The sequence below is a fragment of the Triturus cristatus genome, chromosome 2_1 (assembly GCF_964204655.1).
Source record: "Triturus cristatus chromosome 2_1, aTriCri1.1, whole genome shotgun sequence".
Classification (NCBI taxonomy): domain Eukaryota; kingdom Metazoa; phylum Chordata; class Amphibia; order Caudata; family Salamandridae; genus Triturus; species Triturus cristatus.
In genome coordinates, this window is record NC_140581.1 from 433,794,820 (window position 1) to 433,816,297 (window position 21,478).

Consider the following 21,478-nt stretch of genomic DNA (forward strand, 5'->3'; position numbering starts at 1 on the left):
AGGGCACATTATGGCTTAGCTATGGGCCACTCCAAAGGTAGAGGGTGTGGCTCAGTTCTTCCCATTGCAAGCATCTCAGGTTTGTCTCTGTTCATTCACAGGACACTCTTCTTCATTCTGTGGAGTACATGGCCCAAGCAAGAGGTGGGATTATCTAGATTGCTGTCTAACCAGAAATGAGTGTGCATGCCATCAGCATGTACTTGAAAGATAATTTGGTGTATGTTAGGATGGAAATGTCCCCAACATGGTGAACAGTTATATTTCCTTTCCCTAAGTGCCCAACGGTGAGTATTTGGTATGCCGTTTTTATTATTTTGGCCCCACATTTGAGCAAATCTAGTATATATGCAAAGGCCTAGGCCTGTCATTTGACACGGGTAAGGTCCATGACCAGTCAATTGTACTCTTGAATATAGAGTGATATGGTAAGATATTGGGGCACAATGCTATCATGGACAAAATACTGAGCGGCAAAATATCGAAAGGTAAGTGACCAGAGTAATAAAGGCCTTTGAGTTCGACTTTAAAAGCTACTGGTCTATTCAGGTGCACTAGATGGAGGTGAGGTTGTTTTTCAAAACAGTGGATGTGTATTGCTGACATTCCTGAAGTTGAAGGGAGGAGACCTAGACACCAGAACGGGGAAAGAGAAGATAGGGTTCCCACTAGAAAGTCAATTAGCTCCTTTTGCTGCAAGGAGCTGCTGATAAGTCTTCCTCAAACCAGCCATTTAGTATGTGGTGGAAGTGCAAGGTGAGACTGCCTTCTCTGGCATTCAGTGTGTGAAAGGTCATTTAGAGAAGGCCAGACTTTTATTCATCTTCCTGTTCAATATTAGGTGTGGCTAGTGATAGGCAGGTGAATCTTCTCATACCTCTTTGTGCCTCTGTTGTGGGTGCTCCAACACTCCACACAAACAATGAAACTGGAAGAAAGCCTGGAAAGTACATTTCAAAAGAGAACTTACCTAAACCAGTTTTGAAGGGCAGGCAGAGAATGCACATCTTCTGTTTGCTGTAGCTGTGTAAAACTGTCAACTGTGACCCGACTTGTAGTGCTACGACCAAATTCTATTAGACCAAGGAAGGTGATAGTTTTTAGAGTACCTAAAGTACTGTTGTGCAGCCTAACCAGTGTCTGTGTCCGTCTGACGGCAAGCTTCACAGGGGTAACAGCACAACACCGAAAGGCCAGCCTGGAAGGAGGTGCCTAGAGCTGACTTGCCTGAAAAGCAGGGAAGGCACATGCCAACAAGCAGGACGTACCGATTACCAGGATGAGCAGAGGAGCTAATCCTGGAGTGTAGGTCCATCTGCCCAGATTCTCAAAGAAAACTGACATGCTCCCGGATTGGTGTGTCATCTCTCCTACCTTCCTTGGCACTGTCCTGAAGTGTGCTCAAAGCGATGGCGCAGATGTGAACCTAAGCTGTAACCAAAACAGTGGAATGGTCCTGAAGTGTCCCAGAAGCAGACAATACCCCTGTGAACCTGAGATATGACTGAAGTGCCTGAAGTAGAAATCGCCACTGTGAAACCAAGGTGTGGCCTGAACCATGCCATTGTTCTGAAGTGTGCGTAAAATGGATCGCGATAATGGAAAACAAACATTGTGCCTGAGGGAGACCAAGTGCCGAGCATCATAGACCATGATATCGCAGAGGGTTGATGCCTTGAAGAGGACTGAAGGCAGCACCTGTGATCACTGACCCTCACCCCAGAGCCTGAAACAGGGCCTGCAGCCATTGGAGACATCCATGGCATGGAGCCTGCTTACTGACAGAACTGCATGGTCACCATGCAGTTAATATGCCCCCAAAGCAAGCAAGAATGCCACTGCCCTTGCAGCCAATGCATCTTCTTTCTAGCGGAGGGAAAGGAGCTTGACACATACTGCAGGCCTGATTGAGGCTGATAAAGGACTGAAGAGGTCTAGCTTGTGGTATTGAGAACTCTTAGGACACAAGCTTTGAGATTGAGGAGTTTATTTACAAGCCCTGTCCACAGCTGAAACATCACTTTTTTTGACGTTTCGGTGGCGCACAGAGAATAGCCATATCTACGAGGCCATGGAAAGGAACTCTGCGTAGCTTTTCATGGCCTCATCGAAATAGTGTAAGGCAACACAGTGCAAGTTGTTGCATTGCCTCACACTGCCTCAGGGAGGCTTGCCATGGACGTTATGGTGTGTGTTACCATGTAACACCCATGGCATTTGACACATTCCCAGATTTACAACATGATGTAAACCTGGGATTGTGTCAAAAGCCTATTCCTCCCCAGGGGTGGCATAATGGGTGTTTTTGTATAGGAACGTGTCCCTTTCCCCACGAAAACAATCTGATTTCAATGCAGGCACCCTTGCACCATGGTACAGGGGTGACTGCATTGGCGCTAGGCAGCCATTTGAGTGCCAGTGCAGTGGAAAAGGACAGGGAAGTGCTGTATCTCAGAGCTACAGTGCATTCCTGCCCTTTTCTTTGGACATAGGGCAGCAGAGCAGGAAGGCTTGTGGCACCTGCTCTACACCAACATGTTGTAAATGAGGTCCTGAGTGCACAACTCTGAATGCCAGTGGGAGGACAGCACTGCATCTATGCCTGAGACCCCACCTTAGACTTTACCTTAAGCTTAGGGGAAGTGAAGGGGGAAAGGGAAATTAAACCTTACACCCGGATAGAGTGGTCCAGCTCCCTTTAAACAGTATCTGTATTTTGCAGTGTGCAGTATTTTAAGTGTATTAAAGTATTTTCTTTTTATAAAAGACCAGTGCTGAGTAAGGCAATCAGTCATTGTGCTGCTGGGTGATTGTTAAGTTCTGAGCTTACTGTACCCCCACACCAACTCCCTGAGAAGCCTGTGACTGCTCATTATCACTACCACTGAGATTAAGTGTTGAAGGGGTTGAACTTGGCCCAGTTTGGAGAGTCATTTTAGGACAGACCCTGAGACATGGGAGTCAAAAGATCACAGCCCCAATAGCAGTGGTCCGGTAGGCCCTGCGTCTACTGTGGCCCTTCAAACGGAGTCTGACAGGGTTGGTTGAGTACCTGGACTATGGAACGCATTTAAATATTGAATAAGATAGGGATAACCTTTGACTTCCCTTGTGGAATGCCATTAGGAATGGGGCATGTGGATGACTCTAAACGAGTGGTGGCTGGTTGAAAAAAAACATTGAATCCAAGACAGGGCAGATGCAACTATTTCTGCCCACTGTTCTGGCTTTTGCACTAGTTTTGTGTGCAGAGAGACTGAGGAATGTAAGGACTCCTTTCTTATCTTTGTCAATGAGAAGAAGGAGTTTCTCCATTATGCATTGCCTTCACAGGGCCTAAATCCGGACTGGTGTCATGGAGAAACCAATATAGCTTGACGTGTCTCTTGGAGTTCTCTGCAAAACATCATGGCACCTAATGTCAAACATGTTTATGTACTGTCTCTAATACTATATTTCTTTACTGCATACATGTTGAACAATTGGCAGAAAGTACATATAAATATAGCAAATGAAACACTAGAACATGGCTTCCCATAATAAAAATGTAATTTTGACAAAGGCCCCAAGGTTTCTATACTTGCAAAGCATGCAAGGCATGCCGTAACGGTGTCAACTGCAAACAAGTCAAGAATATCAAAAACACAGAAACCATTCACTACTTGAAAGCATATGACTTGTAAGTCAGATTTCTGTGTATATGCTCTAAATTGCCCATGCCATTTGATGTACATTGGCAGCACCATCCATCAGGTAAAAAAGCGCATTTTAGAACATATGCGGGCAATCACGAATGAAGATAGACAATATCCCATTGCCCGTCATTTTAAAGATTGTCACAACAAAAATGCCAGTTTACTTAGATATTGTGCCCTAGACAGAATTTCCATTTCAGAAAGGGGAGGAAACAGGATTTGTGAGCTACGGCGACTAGAATCCAGAATGATTATAAAGTACGAAACCATGTACCCTGAGGGCATCAATAAGGATGAAGAGTTATCGGTACATTTAGGCTGAAAGGTGAAATATTCCTTAGGAATAGGATGCTGTTTTTATATTAAATCCTGTATGATTGCCTCTTACGTATGATATTTGCTTTTAAAACAATGAATCAGATCAATACTGATCAGTGCACTTGGTTTTATTTTTTTAGGAGACGGAGTTAATACCTTGTTATGAAGAGAGGCAAAATGAGCAACTGTGGATGGTGTCATATGTGAAATCTAAAGTCATGTACCTTTGCTAAGTGGAATTTGCCCACTTGGGCTGAATTGAATATATAAGAGGAGAAACTGATGCCTCAAAAAATAGAATATTGAGTTTTTGAGAAATTATCACGGCCCACTTGGACTGAATTGTAATATCCTTTGAACTTTGAATTTGTTTAAAAATGAGAACTCTTTTTGTGGAGGCATATCAGTATAAATGACTTCCCCATGTATAAAACAGCAAGCATTTATATTTATCATGTTCCGCTTGGCTTAATTTAAAGTATGATCTTTGTTTCCACTGGAAAATATGTACTATCACGTAGAATTCAACCATTCCAAAATGGATGCTGTTTTGACCACCAATTTGAAGTTACGAAGTAGTCCTTTGTTAATATTTACACTTTTTTTGAACTATATGTTATGGGTGAAATCAAATGTCAAATTGACCCGTTAGAAAGGAACGGCTGTTCCGAAAGGCGTCGGGCAGTGTTTGCCATATGCTTTGGATGTAATAAACCACGTTACAAACGGATTTTGGGCTCGGCGCAATCTTTTACTTCTGTGAGAAGGATTGGCGTTTTATTTGGGCCACATGACCCCTCCTCCCTAAGCGTTTATCGGCCCCAGGAAACAATGCCCCAGGGCCACTCATTTAACTAAAGGGGAGGGGGCATGCATGGCGCCCATCCCTGGGCCCATTGCGGCTGCGGGGCCCAATACCCCGGGGCCAGACATATTGCCGACTTTGGCCCAGGTGACGCCATCCCACAGAGCCTGGCAGCATGTTCAGGGCCAGTAGGGCATGCAGCCTAACTCCCCAGGCCAATTTCAGCCCCAGGAACCCCATTCCGAGCCTAGCAACATTTTTAGAAGAAGAGGGTATGCAGCTCCCCTCTCCCTGGGCTGATTTCTACCCCGGGATCCCATCCACCGGGGACCAGCAACATTTATTAGGGGCGAGGGGGCTAATTTTGACCCAAGGGACACAATCTCCATGGGCCCAGTGTACTTTTCATGGGGAGGGGGGCCCACCACGGGCCGACTCCAGCCCTTGATCAGTTTCTTATTTGAATCTCTGCATAACATATGAAATTTTAACCCAGTGGGGTGGCACTTTAATGTACAATGTAATCATTTCAACATTCCAAACTAAGATGTGATTTGAACAGATAATCCTAATGAAGATATAATCATTCGTGCGGCTCAAATAAGGGAATGCGCATGAAGTAGAATTAGTTGTAGAGAAGTATCTCTGTTCACATCATTTAGTTATGCGGAGCGCAGAGACAAACATTAAGTAATGCACTATGCATAAATAAGGGTCTGTAAATATGAAATTGACAACAACAAAGAGTAACAATGCCTAACATGGTTATTTTCGCATTTTGTGACCGTAATAATGAATTTTAATTGTACGGCAAAAAAATGAAAGTTAACCTTGATTTTGTTAAAATGTGCTTGCAAAACTACGAGTCTTTCTACTATGGCATTGTGTTTGTAGTTTATCACGTGACACGTCACATGCACACCATTTAAAAATGGTTGATTTTGGCATTAACGTTGTTGGTGAACAAGCCTGCTGGTTCAGGCGAAACGCGTCCAATCAGCCGAAAAATAAAACCTGTTATTTGTCAAAACATGGCGTCGTGTAGTGAATGACGCGAAGACACACTGAAGGTTCATGTTGTGTTTAATTGTAGAAATAGCTACACAGCAGGGTAACATCAAGGCAGCATCTACTTCAATCTCCAACCGCCCCAGTCCATAATTTGAACGAACACAGAATCTAACTCCCAAGAAACCCAGCAACACTTGGACATTCTAAACGATGTCACTAACCTTAGAACAGAACATCTTAAAGCAGCAGCACACATAAACTAGAGAAAGGATACCACACGTCGTCAGTCCTTTTTTGAAGAGGAGTTTTTGGAGATATATATATATATGGAGGAAGAATTGTGGTCCTTCATCGGCTGAGTCAAGTTTAACCCTGAATGATATTTTGTATGCGGTAGGATCTAGCAAGAGTAATATAAATATGGAAACATGTGCGGATTTGGTGAACCTTCCTCCTTTTCTCTATACACGATTTTGGTGGGCACATTTGTTTCATATGTCATCTTTTCATTTATTATCTGTACGTATGTTTTTTTATGAAATATTTTATGATGGTGTGGCCTGCATTTTAATTTTTGCTGGACATTAGCCCATTGGAGGGCTTAATTTTCTAAGAATGAAATCTAGCAGCCAATCATGTGAACCTGTTGAACGAATTTATTCATGTAGAGTTTACCTGGGAAACTGTAACATATATATATTTCATGTTTTTTGACTTTACATGTTTCATAATTCATGTGCTCAGTTGACACGATATAACTTGTTATTTTTTGTAAATTGATATCATTACGATCTTTTGTTCAACAAGCAGGCTAAAAGGGCCGCTGTGGTAACGTTGATTTTTGTAAGTTGCACGGCAAGTCCTCTGTCAATTTTTGCTTACCAGCCCTGCCGTCCAATGAGAGAATTTGTTATTTAAATGTGGCTATCTAATGAACAAACTAACACTGACGAAGGCCAGGGTGCCGGAACGCGTGTGTTAGCTTTCACGGAAAACAACCAATGAAGGAAATTTTTTTTTGATTGAGCCTTGAGTGCGCCGCACGTTGTCTTTGTTGGAGACGTGGTGTCTTTGGAATATATATATATATATATGTATGTATAATGAAATTGAGTACAATTATAAATTTCCTAGGATAAAAATGGCTTTTATTATGGTGCATTTTTAGAAGCCTGCAGAGAATATTGCAGGCAGAGAATATGATAGTTCTTTTATGAAATCGCATCATACTAAGATAAACCTGCTTGCCTGATTTTGTGCTATATTTGGGCCATTGCATCGAAGTAACTTATGCATCGGTTCTTACAACCATCCATTAGCCTTAGCCATGGCAACAGAGCAATTTACCCGTTATCTTGCTTGCTGAATGCGTGACCATGCCAAAGTATACTCAGCTCTGCTCTTGGTTTCTATGTAAAATGCATAAGAAAGCCTTACAACGCCAACTTCAATTTTGCATAATTCAAAGATTGTCAGATGGAGGAAGGGGGAACTCCTATAATCCTTTCAAACTTTATTGCTGATAAGGAAACTTGAATTCAAACTGTGAAGCATGCTGTGAGACTTTTTAGTAACCTCATTGAGAAATGCAGGGTCTTGCACTTGGTGGTTTCATGCGCTCCCTCAGTAATTTCAAAGGAGCTGACACTCAAAATGCTAAGTCTGGTACATGCACTACCATTGTTGCCATGGGATTCTAGCATGTTTCACATCCAGTTCTGCTAGTCCTGAGCATGACCTTTTACTTAGCATCACTCCTTACACTTTCAACTCAAACTAATAATAAAAAAAGTAAAACTTCAGGTCCCACAAAGCAATAAGATGTTGGTAAAAAACTAGAGCTTGCTGAAGGTATCACACCAGAGAAGAGGCCCCCTGGCAACTGAACAGAGCATAATATGTGAGGCAGGAGCAGCAAACATGTGTAGTATCAAATTGATCATAGTGAAAAATGGAGGAAATGGGGGCAATGAGAGAAGACATTTAAAAAAGGAGGAGGAAGTGGCAATAGGAAGAAAGAGAATTCAGGAAAGATGAATGAGTGTGTGGGAAGAAAGAAGTAGAGAAGCTGAGATATTGAAGCAGGAGGGAGGATGAAGATAAAGGGGTAACAGTGACAGACAAGAAGGGGAAGATTAAGGCAGGAGAAGGTATAGAGAGAGAAAGTGAAGGGAGAAAGGACTAGTGATTGAAACAGGGAGAAGGAATGAGCTAGTTGAGAAGCGTGGGGCAGCGAGTAGAAAGAGCGTGGAAACAAACATGGAGAGTTGAGGACAGCAGCAGGAGAACATGAGAAAGGCAGGATAGAATGACAAAGTAAAAGATGGAAAGAGGATGGAAGAAGCAAATATGGGACAACATGTTCCTAATTGTGACTTTTTGCGACTCACAATTAGGAAGTCGCACAATGCGATGGACCAATGTGTTTCAGACACATTTAGCGTTTTCCAATGGGGTCGCAATTGACCTGCCTTATCAATAGTCATGAAGCAGGTCGCAATTTGCGAACCATTGGTAATGGCCTGTAATCACAGGGATGGTGGACAGCTGTGATTTCTTTTTAAATAAAGCAATTTATTTTATCCAGGACATTTTCATTAAAGGATGCATTTAAAAAAAAAATGATGTTTCATTTCAATATTTTTTAAAGTAGGCACCACCAAAACCACCATGACCCTGCCAGCACCACCCCCTACAACCACCCTCACCACCAGAACCATTACCACCACCCAGACCATTACCCTCTCAACACCCTAACCCCCTCCCTCATCAGCCTCACCACCACCCTAACCTCCCTACCCACCACCATCATTTCACACAACATGGTTCTCACTTCCTATAGAAGCTCTTCATTTTTAAACAAGCATTTTCAATTCATTACTGAATTGCTGTTTTCATTGAAAGTTGTGGCCTATGATTTTGTTTGTTTACTTTCAAGTAACTTTTTCTCATCTGGCACAATGCATCTAGGTGTCCTGTAAAGTTGTCATAGCAAAGTTTAGGAAACATTTACATGTCGTCTATAGCTATCTATCTACCTGTCGGCCTTATCTATAGAAATCATTATTTGAACAGGGAAAGGATCTCTGTGGTAGAATGTTGCTGTGAACCCACAGGGCGAGTGCTTGCCGGACAGATTTGTATTTGCATAAACTACATATTTAATCACCTTGTACTTTTTAGTTGCACTTGCGCTACAGTGGGAAAAAAGAAATAATAGGGTTCATCGCCTTGCATGGTAAGCATTTAATAAAGAAACCCACAAACATACTCGGTCTTGCTTTGAAGACTTGTTGTGTGGGCTCTCCTTCCTCTTCTAGTGGTTGCCCCTTCCCTGGAGCATGAACTCATTACTTGTGTCCTTCCACTCCTTACTTTTCAGACAAATGTTTTTTTCTTTTTGGTTAAGCACTCATGAGAGTGTATGTGTTTTCCTGCTGTCACCCTCATGCACTTCTCATCACCTCTTCACTGTGCTTCATGTTGCTCTCACCCGTGTGCTTCCCCCCACGCCCTTCTGTGTTGTGCTTGACCTTATGTGCTTCTCCACCCACATTGCTTTATCATACACATGCTTCTCCCCGCTCCATGTTGAGCTCTCTCTCATCTGTGTGATTCTGTTCCACCTGGCTCCACATTACTCTCTTTCCTATGTTGTGTTCTTCTTCCACCACCCTATGGATTGCTTCCGATCCCATCCTCCGTGATATTTCCCCCACCTGTGTTGTCAGTGATGCTTTCACCACCGTTCTCCTTGTTGGTTGTCCCCGCCCACTTAAACAAACAAAATGCTTTAGCTCTACCTTTTTTAAATTTACCAATCCAATCTGGATAAATAAATAAAAATTTCAAAACCCTGTGAATTTTGTAGGCATGTGCATGCGTGGTGCGCATGCCTACAACATTACACAACCTCTGCAGCTGCATCATAGCACCTTTATTTTTTGCTTTCCTCTTTTGCAATGCTGCATAGCATTACTAGTAACCTTTGCCAGTGTTTGTTTTATATCTCACCTCGATCACCCTAACCACAGAGGTGGCAGGTTGGCCAATATTTACTGTTCAGAGTATGACTTCACCTCTACTATTCTTCATGACCTTTACCCCTTTGTTGTGCCCGTCAGCCAAAGGCCGTCGCAAGCACTACCTCGGTAGTGCTGCGCACGTCCGTTGGCCAACACGGCCCCGCCCACTTAATAGAACGCCCCGCGGCTGAATTACCGTTGCGGTAAATGGGTAATAAGACAGACGTCTTTATCTTCTTTCAAATTTTTTCTAAAATTCAACTTTTCTGTTACACTGATTTCGCATCTGCTTGGTCACTCTACTGACAGACTACAACCCTGATGGAGACAGTGGCACTTAGCTGTCTACGATTTGGCAATTTTACCATTTTGGGTGATTTCAATATACAAGCTGTCAATCAAGAGTGCCCCATGGTTTCTCCGATTTTTAACGCACTGGCGGCCCTTAACTTGTGACTCTTATTTTTTCAAACTATTCATTTTGCAACACTAACGTTTCTATCCGTTTGACCTGGTCTGATCACTTCCTATTGCCTTTTTCCATTAAACCTCTTCAGCGGTTATGTCATATTACAAACAACTCTGGGCCTTATTGATGATTTTGCGCTGCCGTTGCGTCACTTTTTGTGGCATGCCAACGGCATAAATAATGGGCCATGCTGCGCCCTGTTTACAAAGTGACGCATCTAAGCAGATGCATCACTTTGTAAACTGCTGCGCCCCATCATACCTGACCCAGTTATAATGTATGCAGGGTGGGAGTTACCCCTCAAAAAGCCTTGTAGAAGTGGTGCATTGAAATCTATAAGATTTCAGTGTACCACTTCTAGGACGCTACTGCATCAATATCTTACGCCGGCCTCACAGCAGGCGTAAGACTGACGCAGGCCCTTTTGCTTGGGGCTTGCCCCATGTGAAGGACACATTGCTGGAGTTGTGTCTGTTTTTAAACACACCCCAGCATTGCGTCACTTTTGCGCCTACAGATACGTCAGACATACTGACGTATTTGCAACTCCTTGCGACATGGAGCACCGTACATTAAATATGGCGCAATATCCTGTCGCAAGGAGGGCGCAGTGAAAACTGTTGAATCGCTGTTTTCATGCAGCGATGTGACAGTTTTCATAAATGAGGCCCTTAGCGTTTGTGTCCTTGTTACAAGGTAAATTAGTTCAATCTGTCAACAAATCCCTTTAACTCTAATCCAGCGCTAAATGTGGATGTGAACGAGGATGTAGTACAGAATAATAATTGGATTCTCTCTACTATCGACCAAATTGCTGTGATCAGACCGAAAGCCTCCCTGCGATTTCGTTTTTTAGCCCCTTGGTTTTCTGCAGACTTGTTGGCAGAAAACTACAAAAGTAAACACGAGTTTGGAGAAAGAAGTTATAATTTTTTCAATCCTTACTTGCTCTCAAGGCATGTATCAGGTGTGTTATACCTTTGCTGCGGTTTGTAAAAATCTTTCTTAGGTTTTCTAAGCTAAAATCAACATAATATATGCGAAATTTCACATGGACGCAGACAGTTTACCCATTTGTGATCTAATCCCTCGCATTCGTTCTCCTGCAAGACCAGCCTGTCGTACTTTGAGACTGTTCTCATGGAAAAATCAGCTCAGTCCATACTTAATTGCCAGACTGACTCTCTGCTCGATCTATGTCCACCTCACATCGTAATAAAAGCAGTGTTTACATTAAATAATGTCCTTAACAATCTCCTCAATTTATCAGTGAGCCAAAGTCATGAAACATGCTCCGGTTGTTCCTCTTCTAAGAAAGCCCCCAGCTGATTCCAAGGTTATGGCCAATTTCAGTCGAATTTTCTTACTGGAGAAAATAATAAGCGGACATCTTAATCACTAGCTAGGATCCAACAATCTTCTCCATAGTTCACAGTCCGTCCTTAGGATGGGCCATAGTACTGAATCTGCTCTGCTTGAGGTTACTGAATATATCAAGCTGAGGAGGGCAAGTCACATGCAGCAGTGGTGATCTCTCAGCCACTTTGACACAATCTGTCTCATTCTATTCTCTGAGAAAGGCTGCCAAATAGTGTAATTTGTGCTCCTGCTTTGCTCTGGATAAAATTGTACTTGTCAGATCAGCACCAGACCTTTCATCTTCCACCTTTTTCTTCAGGGACCAAGCCTCTAAGACATGCTGTCCCACAGGGCTCCTGCACAAAGAACAATTGTGGATGGAATGCTGACCAATGTCAAACATTCACCCCAGTACAGGGTTCTGGGCCTAAATCTATCGTTTTATTCTTCACCACACCATTCCAGTTTGGACACAGCCATTTGTAAATCTGCCTTGACCAGATCCCCATGGAAACAGTCCAGCCAGAACTACTAGGCCAGGTCCTCCCTGGACCATAAACAAGCATCCTGGGACTGGTTTCAGGATATCACCCTTCATCAGCCTGGCTAGCTTGACTCCAGTGACATGGTGAGAAGGAGACCCATGTCTGGGCATACCCATCCTACTCAGGGTGAAAAATGTAAAAAAAACACTTGAAGAACAGAAGGCTGAACAATGTCAAACATTCACCCCCAGTGCAAAGATCTGGGCCTAAACCCATAGGGGCAGATTTATGTTTGACTTGCGCCTCATTTACGCCGCCGTTGCATCACTTTTGTGACGCAGCAGCGGTGCAAATCCTGCGCCATGGTGCGGGGTATTTACAACGTGACACATCTGGGAGATGCGTCACGTTGTAAAGCCCTGCGCCACATGTAGGCGTTCCAGGGCAGGTGGGGGCGTTCCGGAGCAGGAACGCCTCCTAAAAGTGGCTGAGTGAAATCTACAAGATTTCACTCAGTCACTTTTGAGCCCATGCTGCGTCAAAACCCTGCGCCTGCTTAAAGCAGGCGTAAGGATTGACGCAGCATTGTGCAGATAGGGCCCCCCAGAGCATTGCTGGAGCTACGTCGCGCTTGCGACGCAACTCCAGCAATGCGCCACTTTTACGACACAGATGCGTGACGCATCTGTGCCGTTTTTGCCCCATGGTGCGCCACATTATAAATGCGGCGCATCCATGGTGGCGGAGCTGGGGTGCAAAATAACTGGCGCATCCCTGCTGATATGCAGGGATGCGTCAGTTATTATAAATATGCCCCATAGTTTTTTTGCTCACCACGCCATTCCAGTTTGGACCCAGCCATATGCCGAAATGAGTCCGAGGATTCTTGGTTCCGGGCCAGGGAGGACCGGGCTTGACAGTTTGGGCTAGACTGTTCCCATGAGGAGCAGGGTAAAGACTGATTTACAAATGGCTGGTTCCAAACTGGGCTGGGGTAGAGAGCAAAAAAATGTATGGATTAAACCCAGATCTTTGTGATTGAAGAAAGAATGTTTGCTTTGTTCAGCATTGTGTCCATCATTTGTTCTTTTTGCTTTTTGGCCCACAGGGCTCAGCATTGAGGTCAGCTTTGTTCAGAGTTTATCTGGCTCTGCTGGTGGACGTCATACACCCACTTGGCTTCAAGGTAATAACACCCAGTTCTTATTTTCCTTCCGGGAGGTTGATTGTGAGCTGCAGGAACATTTTAATTACTGCCTTACGAAGGTAGCTAACTGGATGATAAAAAGCTGTTTTAAGCTTAATTCAGGCAAACCTGAAATACTGTTCTCCAAGTGTTTGCCACCGGTCGGGTCCAGTGCCTGGTCAGCAGCTGAGCTTAGGGGCTCCTCCAGAGCCAGAGGAGGTGGTCAAATATGTAGGAATAAAAATTGACATGGTCCTCTCTTTTTGTCCACCCAGTAATTGGGTACTGTTTGCCACTGCTGACGAGCCTAAACTAGATTTTTAAAATAGTGCCGGAGCACACTCATGAGATCAGCACCCATGCTTTGATCATCTCACACCTGGACTATGTTAACGTCTTATATCTATGCCTTCCTGATTATCTGACCCATTCATTTAAATTGGTAGAGAATGCAGCCGCCAGGCATCTCCTCAATCTGCCTAGACAGAAACCCATTCAGAGCCTATCGCAATAGATGCCCAAAACACTTGAGGGATAGTATAATTATCCCTAAAATGTGGAACATGCTTCCTCGTGCCATCAATATGAATGGGATTGGTTTAGTCCTGTCTGACTGGACTCTGACTTTGCAATGCTGCACAGCAGCCTGTGTGGCATGATCCTATCGGAGGAGAAACTAAGTCTGTAAATGTGAAGATTGCATAATCTGTAACCCTCTGAATGTCCTCATTCTATGTGTGCATATGCTCTTGCCAAGGTGGAAAATGTTTTTTGTGCAGGAAGAAGGTTTGCACTGTTTATTCCAATGTGGTAACTGTTCTGCATCACCTTCTCCTGGCTCTACATTTCACCACTGCCCCTCAGCACCACATCTCCTTTCCAGGGCCTGGGCCTCAGTCTTTGCTAGCAGAGGCCTTAAACTCAGATTAATGGTTACCAGCCTCTGGCCCTCTCTAGTTCCTGCTCATCTCTCAGAACTAGACTACCATTCCTGACCGTTGCAAGGGTCCTCACCTCTGGCTGGGAAGACTACTTGCAAGGTCTGTGAGTAGTGAGAAGAGACTATTCCCTGTTGATAAAAATTGAATTGCTGATGTTTTTTTTCACTGCTCCTGCACTGAGTGTGTGTGTTCAAATTAAGCACTGGCTCATTCTAATAACTTTTAGGCATGATCCCGCTTACTAAGGTTCAGATCTCTCCATATTATCTCTTTGGGCACATGGTACAAACATCTCCTTAAACAAAGTTGGTTGCATGCATATTGACAATATCTTCAAAATGTGCTACTGTCACAGTTTGGTCCAAATAAAACGCATTGGCAAACTTTTAAATGAGTTCTCACTTTTGAGATTACCGATCTTTCATGTTATCCCTGTATCTTAATCTATCCTTTTTAGGGTGACACAGATTGTTTTTTGTATTTAGTGTCTCTTTCAAAATGGACAGCCCATGAAGTCGAATTCTTGATACACATTGTCAGAATATGAGATTTTCGTAAACACAGCCCTATTTTAACTTCAAAATTTGATTTGGCTTAGTGCCCTGACTACAGTATATGCAAGCATGCTGTATGACGCGGATAAACCACTGTGATCCTTTATTCTGAAGGCGGGTACGGATACCAGTGAATGCACAAAAAATCACCAGTTTCCCAATTTAGCACAGGTTTAAAGACTATGGCGAAAGTTTTCCCTGTGAGCTTGGAAGGCATTCACCTAAACGTGAATCGTCACTCACAGGCTAACTTTGCTAAGTGTAGGCGTGTGTATTCAAATATCCATGCTGTAGGAGGCTACTGGTGCAACATTGGGTTATACACCCTTGGTGGTTTTGCTGGGCTACGTCAAGGTCACCCCACCTGTGGTCCGACACCTTCTTGCCATGATGCTCCCATTGGTGTAGCGCAGATTTGCCATATACTGGGGCGAGAGCTCCGCCTCCTCAAAAGGCACATGGATTCATGATATCACATTTTGTCAAGAACAACTGTCTACCTTTTCCGAATTAATGCCCTCCACGTATAGACTCAAAGATATGTGGGATCCATTCCCATCTTGGGTGGGCCAATGGAACTCTGAGCCCTTCAATCTGCCTGAAACACCCTGAACACCACATTGCTTATGAACACTAACATACCGCACCACTGCTGTGACTATGGGAATAATAATGCCTCTGTCATCATTACATGACTGTATTGTACCCGATAATTGGGATGCACTAGTATAATGTGTGGGTGCACGATTTTGATCTCTGGTTGCCAACCATTGAATGCTGTATCATTATTGAGCTGTGATGTTGGATCCTCGACTTTATCTGAGCCCCATGTTATATTCCTCCGTCCCTTCCCCCTTTCCCTTATTGTCTTTCTTTGTCTGTTTAATGTCCATGAATGTATTCTTCACTACTTTGAATTCTGGAATACTGTACAGCTTTGAAAATAAAAATAAAAGTTTTAAAAAATTACCCATGCTCTGCTTTATTTGTTGGGTGTTGAAAAGCCCATTGAAATTACTTCACTGCTTGTTTTGACGTCAGAAGCATTTGAAAGGGTTTATTCGTCTTATGAATTTGGCTTTCCGCTCCTGGTTTTAGGACTGGCGTTATACAAGATCTTTGGATTTTACTAAAATATACATATAATTATCTTTACTTATAAGGGTTTTCAGCGAGCCCCTTTCACCAATTCGTCTGTTGTTTTACTGCTTAACATTTTTCTTCCATCCACAGTAGCATGCAGCATAGGGCAATGCATCGGCCCACTTCATCTACTGGTTAACCTCATCCGCTCTTTCACAAGGAGCACAGCCACTCACAAAGTAGTTCCTTTTAGTACCAGGAACTACTATTTAAAAAACCATATATATTTACTTTCAGTGGTTCACCATCTGACATGTTCCCCCTGCAGAAGTGTGCCCATCAAGACTGTCTTCATTACTCTTTCTGTTTTTAGCTTGCTTTGGAGACGTTTAATATTCCCCTGAGAACTAATAGGATCAAGAATTGTACCAGGTGTGAGGGAGGGTCAGAAGTATAAAATATTATTCCCTGCAGGTGGAATGCTCCGACATATGGCTTCCCTGATCTTGTTCTAGTTCTGTGAAATGTAGAAATGCATAGCTGGTTAGAAGCTAAATGATGGTAAGACTCAAACCCTTACACCAGCAGTGCCTAAGTTTTGACTTCTGCAGAACCCTACTGAATAGGTGCTGGAAGCGTGGAGCATAACCTAAGTAGTTTCTGTAATATGAATCTCAAAACAATAGACAAAATTACAGAAAAAGTATACATCAAAGAAATACCAAATTATGAAACACTTTATTTAATTCATCAATGAAATATATACTAAAATAGAGATTTTAATTTTAATGGGAAGGTTAAAGCTTTTCCAAATTTGGTTTTATTTTTAAAAGATTAAACAATATGAAAGTCTAGCATATCACTTTGTCTATTTTGCTGCTAATGCATGCTTTTTTGTTTCATGCATAACATTGCTCAATTCAGGCCACCTATCGTCCACAATAGGTTCTCTCTGCTGCCACGAATCAAGCTATTTTGTTCTCACAAATCAAGCTAGGGATACCAACTTAACTTTTAGCCTCTAATTTCAAAATCTTGCACATTTATAGAGTATTTTAACATTTTCAATTTTCAATACTTTTTCACGTGCATATGCTTTATTAAACTGCTAATATTATTTAATTTCCTAAACAGCCGCAGACCCCCTGAATAGGTGTTGCTGAACCCTAGAGTTCTCTGGACTCCAGATTCAGAACTACTGTTTTATAGTATCTAGGCCCTGAGTAGAAGGCCACATTGATCAGTGGGATTTAAATTGAAGCATTATCAATTATTAGAAAACAGAATCAGAAGAAACTTCCGAAGCCAACTTTAAACCCTTTAGGTGAGGAGAAAAATCTCCTTCGTGGTCTGTGATGTAGCAGTATGTTCAGGCGCATCCGTATAAATAATCCCATCGCTGACCTGAATCCTAACTTCCTTTGGGCTCAACAGAAAGCCCTGTTTAGAAAGAAATATCCCTCTGCTGATGGGCATGAAATGCCTGATGATGATGCTTTCTGGAGTTGTAGTAGAGAGGGGTATTCTATCTCACTTCTTTGTGCCCTTTGAAAACGTTTCTGAAATTCTGGTTTAATTATCTGGTCCTCTAGATCGAGTGTCTTTCTTCAACAAGCTTTTCTTATTCCCTCTATTATCAATGATATGCACAGTTTTATCTATAGATCCCTAATTTTGGTAAAACCCCTGTCCAACTCCAGAGTGCCTTACGAAATGAGCTAACCTGGAGAAGAAAACACATCAACAGAATCCCGATTGGTTCGCTCATTTCTGGGACTGTTGATGTCCATGTTGTACTGACTAATACCTTTTTATTGGGCTTCTGTTTGATATGTTTTTGCTTTTACTTCTGTTTAAGGTCTGATTCGCTGTGCATTTTCACGCTTTTATGTGTATTTTTGTCAGTCTGTCTATTGTGTGCCAGGCTTTTTTGGGTCTTTGGGATTATGGGTTTTCTGTGGGTATATAGGGTACACACTGGACAGTGGTCTTTAAATTCAGTGTTTCAGCTACACTTGGAAGATGTGGCCTAATGACCAGAACGGACAACTATAAAAATGAGGACACCAGGCTCAAAGGCCCTTGGCTCAGCATTCTGTCATTCTGGGTAAATCACTTAATTGCCTCGTACCAAATAAAAATCTGTAATGTAATCCGGTGCTCGCTCGTGTAAATTGCACACATGCTTGTTGCATCCTGGGGAATCTATAAGTGAAGCAGTTTTCAGTTTTTTTGTTGGTTTTAACATCGAGGTTAGATCAGGGGAACTTCACCTCCAGCCCCCAAAGAAATAGTTGCCCCAAATATATCTGGTTACCCGTCTCCCGACTGTGCTAAAGGCAGCTGTGAGACACACTTGTTTGCCATTGGGGCCCCAAGCTCTGGAATGACATTCCCTTGCCCATTAGAGCGGTCTACTCTGAAATAATCTGGTCAATACCTGTTTAATCTCTCTCTAACTACCCTCCTTGACCCCACCATCAATTTTCTACAAGTCTTTAGCGCAGGGAAGCTCAGTTTTGAGCAGTTGTCTGCGCTCTAAAAATATTTCATTGAATCAGTTATTCATCCCTTCCTTGTCCTTCTTCTGGTTTTTTTTCCTGACCTTATTTTGGAAAAGTGATCTTGTGCTAAATATACTTTATGTATAATCTTTTTTCTGGAGGAAAAAAACCTTGGGTGCATTTGCTGATTTTGGGTAAACTTTTCGGTAGAATATTTTGTTTGTTCCCATAGTTTAATTCCAGATTAATAAACGATGTTTGAGGAAGGTGAGGAGGTTATCTCTCTCCCCTCCGTGGTCTGTTGGAACGGGATCATACACTTGCCGCACTAACTTACAAAGTAAGGAACGGCTATATATGTTGTATGCAATTTGGTTATTGAATGAGGGGGGGGGGGGGTTCCATGCTACAGCTTCACTAAAGAAGTGACATTTGGTTGGTATGATTTGTATAACAAAGTTGTGTGTGCCAAACAAAGAAACTATGCTTAGAGGACAGGAGTGGGCCTTTTCTGATTAACTCCCCACACCGAATTTTCATTATAAAACATGAATATAATCCCATGTTATGTGGGACATTAGCTATATTAGTCACAACATTTTTATATCACTCGTTTCCATGCCGCCTGTAGACTTGAGAGGTGGGTGCCATATCACTATCATCCAATATGGTGGTCACTGACCTTGGAAGGTCTAAGAGGATGAGGGAGCGGTATGATTGGTCGCTCTAGTCTCTAATGGACAATCAGATCAATGAGCCAGTAGACCTGCTTTTACATCCCAAAAAAGCCCTTCAGAGGTTGCAGATGCTGATTGTGGACCTCTGGGTGCTTGCATACCGCCCTTCAGATGGATCACTTGCAAACCACAACATTGGTTAGTACCAACCTAAGGCGCCACATTGCATATCTAAGCTTTGCTAGCATTCATATGCACTTACCTGTAGCAGAACAGAGAAAAGGGACAGCAGGTTATGATAATCCCCCTAGTTTAATATATTGCCTTTTAACTAGTAGTTCTAGCTGGACAGGTCTGCAAGCTGCATGGAGGGAAAAAGGAGATTCTCTCAAGGTTGCTTCGCTTTACATGCCTAGAAGGCCGTGGACAGTTAATTTGGATTTGAAAATTTCAAACAGAAGTGCTCTACAGAGTAAGTGGTAAGCAGTAAACACTGAGGGAGTCCAGCGGGTAGATGAAAGAGCAGAATGCAATAAAATGCAATGCAGACATATAAAGATTACAGATTATTTTCATCTACATGAAATGACTGACCTAATTTCATAGCAAAAGTATGCCTTTCACTTCACAGATTTTACATGATTTGACAGCATCATTAATTTTTCTGCATTTCCACAGCGGTACACTTAAGTGCTTCTGGTATTTATTGCTAAATATTTCAGTTTCAGATTCCAACAACTTAAACTGCGTGTCTTTGCATTCTTCTGAAATCATGCTACTGGTCAAATGGCTCAGAGACACGAGTCCTCGCTGCTGAAACCCCTTTGTGGCCTGCAGGTCGCCAGTTCAAATTCCATCAGAGCAGATACAGCCTCTAGCATGCCTTGGATGACAACATGGGCAATCTCAAAACCCAATGAACCAACAAAGCCCATGAGGTCAAGCACCAGATGAAAGCAAGTTAAGTCATGAAAATGTATTGATTGATTCTATATCATGTCCTAAATAGATGCAACATTTCTTGGCGTAGAATAACATCTCAGTTCTCACAATACTTCTGAGGCTATAGCACGTGTGTGTGTTTTTAACACATTTTAGTTCAAACTCAACTAGTATTGATAAAGCCAATAAATCTTGCCTTTTCAACCTATTGCCTTTGCTGATGCTTTTTGCCAATGAAGCGCAGCATCGGCCAAAAATAAATGAAAACAGGAGCACAATGAGGTGTCCACATGACTACAAGACATGACAGGATAGCAGTTGAGTGTGAGGATGTATGCACATGCATGCATCACCATACAGACGTGTGCATATGGCATGAAGCTGCATGCCATTTACATTTTTTTATTTACTTGTTCCACTGTGGTAGACACACAACTTTGAGCAGCAAATTTAAAAAAAAAATGTAAACAAGGGCAAAGGTGCTTTGTTAAAATAGAACAGCTCGGGGGCGTGGCTTGGGCGCCGAGGCAATATGGCGGTCCCGTCGTAAGCTCTGCTCGGACGCGGAGCTTATTTCGCAAAAATTGCCTCGCAACGTGGAGTTTTTCGAACTCCGACAGTGGTCCCGTCATCACAATGTGGCGGTGAGTCTGCAGACCACGTTTGGTGCCTCCAGCCTTTTCCTTGAACTAAGGAGCTGCGGCGGTGCTTTTCTCTTCAGCACACGCGGGCGCCCGCCATATTGAATTGCGGCGCTCGTGCTCTGTTTTTTCTCACAGCTGGGCTCCTTTTACAGTTTTTGCTGCCATGAAGTCTGGTTTTGGCAACAAGACTAAGATTTTCAAGCGGTCCTTCGCTCTACATCTGCAATGTTTTGGTAATATGTACTGAAACATATTTTTGCTACATCTCCTCAGTTAATATTCTTTTGGGTCTACTGAATTATACTGAACTGCATCACAAGGTGCTCCCACCTCAATATTCCACGCTGATGGAGCCTTTTCTTCTCTTTTTATTGGATGGTGTGGCATGTTCTGCTGCTGCTGATGCTGGACTCTTTCTGATGCGGTGACTCCCCTCCTTATTGGGGTGATTATTGAAGGCTCTTTTCAGTGAATAATACACTTTGCTTATACCACTCTGTTTTACTCCATTTGGACTATCTTTTTATGATTGGTCATTGACTTTGCCTGCTTCCTTATTGGAGTATAGGACGGATCTGCCCGAATCTAATTGCTAGTCATCGTTCCTATCAGCTAGCCAAGATGGCAAGTGATCCTCACACCACCTCCAAATCATCTTTTTCAGGTGCAAAACCCAAAAGGCACAAAAATGACCCACATTCTCCTATTATCTCCTCACAAAATCTGGTACTTGACTCTATTTTAGACGACGTTCGTGGACTACACCCTTTTATGACCGCT